Consider the following 6,137-nt stretch of genomic DNA (forward strand, 5'->3'; position numbering starts at 1 on the left):
CATATTATTCATAACAACTGAAGTAATTGGTATCCTTTTCACATGAACATAAAATATTAAAAGTTCATTAAATTTTAGAAAGAAAAACGTTCATTTTCTTTAAAATGTTAACTTTAAATGAAATAGAATCTAACTAATAATTTTCAATTTGTTTAATATTGAATAAAAGGAATCAATAACTAAAATAACTAACTTGAACTTAAATAAAAAAACCTAATAAGCATGAGGACTCATTGTTATTTATCTTTACTTTAAGACCTCAATCTCTTCAAGGGGGAAAGAATGTCATTAGAGGTTTACCAACCAACCTTTGATCTTATGGTCTTAACTTAAATAATATCTCACACAACTTCCTTATAGAAGTGGCATGACCCTACACAAGAGAATGCAAGCATGGGATTCAATTTTTATCCATCCATGACTTGGTGCAAAACCATAACTGTCATAACCATTCAATCTATAAACAATTTTGTCTATCAGCATAACCTTCCTAGCTAGACATTTCCCTATCGGTTCTAGTGATTGATAGTTTTTACCAATAGTATAGTACCACCTTGGTGAAAGGTTTTAAAGGTGCAAGATTGTACTTTGTGTTGTCATTGTCACCACCAAACTCATATACGAGTCTTTTCACTTCCTAAATTAGTCTCCATGACCTTAAGAAAACACTATCTTGATTGAAAAATATATAATCCCTAAAAATACAAGGCTATGTGATCATGAACCTAACCTCTAGGTGGATCATGATTTATCTTGATTTCTAATTCATTAATGTTTGGATTAGGTAATAACTAAAACCTAGCTAAGGGTCAACATCCTTTTAAAAATAAATCTAAACTACTCAAACCCTTTCTTTGGCATCATGTCTATCTAAACCCATGCATTTTCTTATAGTTTCTATAAAAGACATGACTTCACTACATAACTCCAATCTTGGTTCATAAATTCACTTCAACATGAACTCAATTTTAAAGATTAACTCTTTATTGTCAATTAACAAGATGCAAAGGTATTATATTATAAATATTTTTTTCTTCTTGTAGTGATGAAAATTCTTCTTCTTCTTTTGGACAAAATGATATTTTAAATCTACAATTGAAAATGAATTTTTTGATTTGAAAAGATAGAAAAGAACAAGATTGTTTAGTGGAGATGATTTGTGTATGTGTACTAAAAGAATAAGAGAAATATACATAATTCTACAACTAAATCATTTCATAGTAGGAATCTATGATTCTAAATCATTTAATAGTATGAATCTATGAATGAAAGTCATTACGAGTATAAAGAAAATTTAAAAAGTAAAATAAGAATTAATTTTTTATTCTTTTTAACACTAGATAATTCCAGATCCAGATCAAATCCAAATTTTAATCTCGCCTACAAGGTACGGATCTGGTATCTAGGATAAAAATGGTTGGTTGGAAGGGAATGTGAAGGAGACTGATGATAAATACCTAATAACGAGTGCAAAGGGTGTCAAACTATTTAGTTATTATGTGACACAACAATCTAGTACCATTGTTGTGAAGTTGTGAACTTATAGGTATGGACCTATCCAATGATCAATTATCCATCCAAACATCCAATTCTTGACACATTATATTATTAAAATTTTAATCATAAATTTTCCTAAATATCAACTTTTTAGATATCAATATCCATGTGAACTCTCCCCCAATTCCCTAGTGGGAAGCTCAACATTGAGCTTGCTATTTTAGGTGCGACTAGACATTTTCCTTCAATGACGATAAAATGGTTTCATTTCATTAAATCCATCGATTGATAAGTAGGAGATAATTTCCATAGCAAGTCAAATTGTGATATTGCTATCAGGATTTAACTATGTAATTTTGAGTCAAACTCATTGACCCATGTTTCATGAGTAGTGATTCAACATGAATCCATCTCTCATAAGAATAAATGGAACACTTAGCACTCGTTGGATCTAGGTGATGCTCACAGGGGTGAAGCACCGGGACTTCCCGAGAAGTCACCCATCCCAGTACTACTCCAGCCTGAGCGCGCTTAAATACAGAGTTTCCTCCATGGTTAAACCCAAAGCTTGCAACCCCATTTGCAAAACCTTCACCAAGTGTTGTGCCTTATGAACCATTCATTAGAAAGCCCCTTAAGCTCATCGATTGATAAGTAGGAGATTAAATTGTGATATTACTATCAGGATTTAACTATGTAATTTTGACTCAAACTTATTGACCTATGTATCATGAATAGTGATTCAACATGAATCCATCTCTCATGAGAATAAATGGAACACTTAGCACTCATTAGATCTAGGTGATGCTCACAAGGGTAAATCCATCGAGTTAATTTCTTCTTCTACCCCTGTATTGATCGAGAGGATCCCAGTGCAGAAGGAATATGAACACGGCACTTCAGATGCTCAGAAAAGATTAGCTTACTGCCACCACAGAAACGTTGTAGAAGTCGGAACGTCCCCAATTTTGTTTCCTTGAACGTGATCCACAACCAGTAGGATGCTGCAGTAGCTGATTCTACATTCTGATCATTTTGAATGCTACTGAGTATTCAGTTTTTAACCTAGATAATGGTTAATATACTTGTCAATGCTACTTTCTTAATATTCACCGCTTATTGTGCTCTGCCATTCTTATTTATGTTGCATGCAATCATGTCATTGGCATCACCTCTAACCAGCAAAACCCATTTGTCTTTAAAGTCTCTGGTTACAGCCATGACTGCTTCTTCACAGTTGCACTTAAACTACCTATTTCTGGGTATTTCTGCAGTCTCCAAGGATATACATTCTCACACTGTAACCCCGGAACTGATTTCTTCGAGAGTTGAAGCATATGGTTATATATTGGATTCATGCATTAATGCGAAAGCCTTCGCTCAGGGAAAACAAACCCACTGTCAGATCATTGTAAGCGGTTTTGTGATTAATGCATTTTTGGGTACAAAGCTTATAAACCTCTATGCTAACTTCGGTGCTTTAATCCATGCGCGTCTGATATTTGATAAACTAAAAGACATAAGGAATCCCATTTTGTGGAATTCCATGATAAAGGGATACATTTTGCAGGATTTTTATGAAGAGGGTTTTGCATTGTATGATGAAATGCAGAAGATGGGAATGCAACCTGACAAGTTTACTTTTCCTTTTGTACTTAAGGCGTGTGGCAGCCTGGTTGATTTGAAACGAGGCAAGGAGATTCATAGCAATATAATTAGGATTGGCTTAAATAATAATGTTTATGTGGATAGTGCTTTGGTAGACATGTATGCAAAATGCCAGAGTTTGGGAGATGCACGCCGTGTATTTGACAAAATGTCGGAAAGAAATGTCGTGTCATGGACCGCTATGATTTCTGGCTATGCCCAGAATGAACAGGGTGTGGAGGCGTTGAGTTTGTTTCGGAAGATGCAAATGGAATGTGTGGAAACCAATCCAATCACAGTTGTGAGTGTTCTCCCCGCAATCGCAGTGTCTGGAATAGGGTTTCTGCAACAGGGTAGGGAGATCCACGGTTACGTAATTAGGAATGAGTTTGACTCCCAGCTAATTGTGTCAAATGCGCTTTTAGATATGTATGCTAAAAGTGAGAATATCAAATGTGCACTCCATGTGTTTGAAAAAATGTCTGAAAGAAATGTCGTGTCATGGACTGCTATGATTTCTGGATATGCACAGAATAAACAGGGCAGGGAGGCTTTGAACTTGTTTAGGAAGATGCAGATAGAGCGTGTGGAAACCAATTCAGTCACAATTGTGAGTGTTCTTCCTGCGGTTGCTGTGTGTGGAATTGGGGTTGTGCAACAGGGCAGGGAGATCCATTGTTATGTAATCAGGCACGAGTTTAACTCACAGCTTAATGTATCAAATGCTCTCTTGGACATGTATGCCAAATGTGGGAGTATACAATATGCACGCTATGTGTTTGACAAAATGTCTCAAAGAAATGTGGTTTCGTATAATGCAATGCTTGCAGGGTATGTGCAAAATGGATGTGCTGATAAAGCATTGATGATTTTCCATAAACTTCCTTTGGAAGATGTGGAATGTGATTCAGTCACTATTACAAGTATGCTCCGTGCATGTGCTTGTTTGACAGCTCTAGAACAGGGTAAGGACATTCATAACTATGCCATAAAGAAGGGGTTTGGTTCAAGTGTTTCTGTGGGGAATGCCCTGATAGATATGTACTCCAAATGTGGTGGTATAGATTATGCTCGAAATGTTTTTGATGAAATGGCTGAAAGAAATGTGATCTCATGGACTGCAATTATTGCTGGCTATGGTTTGCATGGGCAGGGAAAAGATGCTCTTGAACTTTTTGACAAAATGCAACAAATTGGGCTAGAGCCAAACCATATTACCTTTGTTGCAGTTTTATCTGCTTGCAGCCATGCAGGTTTAGTAGATAAAGGCCAACAATCCTTTGGCTCCATGAGCCGTGATTATAAGATTGCACCCCAAGTTGAACACTACGCATGCATGGTTGATCTTCTTGGCCGTGCTGGACGACTGGACGAGGCATATGACATCATAAAAAATATGCCTATGGCACCTGATGCTGCAGTGTGGGGAGCCATGCTTGGTGCCTGTACAGTATATTGCAATACAGAAATAGGAAGGATAGCAGCAGAACAGGTTATTGATTTAATGCCAATAAATTCAGGCTTCTATGTTTTGCTTTCTCATATCTATGCCAAGGCTGGCAGATGGGATGATGTTGCAAGAGTTAGAACACTAATGAAAGAGAGTGGGATTAAGAAAAGCCCTGGATGCAGTTGGATTGCAATCAAGAATAATGTCCACACATTTGTTGCCGCAGATCGATCACACCCTGAGTCTGAAATAGTCTATGCGGTATTAGAAAGCTTATTAAAACAGATTAAAGACATTGGGTATACCCCTGATATTCACTCTGTTTTGCACGAGCTGGGAGAGGATGAAAAGGAATGTGCCCTCATCAACCACAGTGAGAAGCTAGCTATTGCTTTTGGACTTATCAAAACTTGCCCTGGGACAACTATAAGGATAGCCAAAAATCTTCGCGTGTGTTATGATTGTCATGTAGCAATAAAGTTCATTTCAATCGTCGTTGGGAGAGAAATCATCGTGAGGGATACGAATCGTTTCCATCATTTTAAGGATGGGCATTGTTCTTGTGGGAATTTTTGGTAATTGCGATTTCAAAGTGCAATAACCAAATGTTCAAATGTAACATTGAGTTTGTAAATTATGTGAGAACATTCATTTTCAAAATTCAAGTATTCAGATTTCAGTGCTGCAATAGGTTTGCAGATCAAGAAGATGGAAAAACTCTCAATAGATTAATTGGGAACTACAATGCAACTTCGAACTTGCAATTCAATTGATTCATCTGCAATTTAAAAAAATTAATGGAGATGTTTTTGACCTGCCTATACATGCTTCAACAACATATTAGTATCAAACAGAAGTGGGAGTCATTTGGGAAAAATAAAACCAATGCAGTAACTTGTCTATTCTCCAAAATTGGAAATCAACTGATAAAGTATTTGTTGAGTCAAAGTGTAGTGCATGGCAACCTTAAATTCATGTCAAAATAAGTTCAAACTCCAGAGTTATGAAAACCATAATAGTAAAGAAAGTATTTATTGATTTGAAACATGAAATCAATGTGTTATGATGCAAATGAGGTTGCAAACATATTAATTGTGTAAACTCCTAGTTTCCGCCATTTTGAACCTTGTCTACTCTATTTGTGTAGTTTTGAAATGTAAATCTTATTGGTTTTGCCCTTTGTGACAAAATTGTTACATTACCAAGTGGCATTCATAAAATTATTTGAACAAATTTGTAATCACTTTAATGATTACACGTTCAAAATGTTAATCTTTTAGTTGCCATAGTGGTTGTAAATCACTTATCTATAAAGTGATAGTTTTGCTCAATTTAACTAAAAATATAATTTGTCAATTCCATTCTAAATTGTTTGTAACTGTTTGTCTTCCCAGTTCTATCTCTTAATATCTCTTTGTTGATCCTGACACCTCATTTGACCTTACTTTCTTGTTTTACTCTCTTGTTTTGTTCTTACAGTCATTTTTCAAGGCAAAAAAAACTTTGTAGTTTTACTTTATAACTCATTTTTACCCTAAAAGTA

General features: G+C 35.6%; 1 pseudogene across 1 annotated transcript; it reads left to right on the plus strand.

The window, feature by feature from the left end:
- Window positions 1-2,318: 2,318 nt before the first annotated feature.
- On the plus strand, window positions 2,319-5,282 carry LOC149557523 (pentatricopeptide repeat-containing protein At3g12770 pseudogene; annotated as a pseudogene). Its single transcript, XR_016352400.1, has one exon. The product of XR_016352400.1 is annotated as a pentatricopeptide repeat-containing protein At3g12770 pseudogene (transcript).
- Window positions 5,283-6,137: the final 855 nt, after the last annotated feature.

The sequence above is a fragment of the Cupressus sempervirens genome, chromosome 5 (assembly GCF_028749045.1).
Source record: "Cupressus sempervirens isolate cs-2001-9-10 chromosome 5, ASM2874904v1, whole genome shotgun sequence".
In the NCBI taxonomy this organism is placed as follows: domain Eukaryota; kingdom Viridiplantae; phylum Streptophyta; class Pinopsida; order Cupressales; family Cupressaceae; genus Cupressus; species Cupressus sempervirens.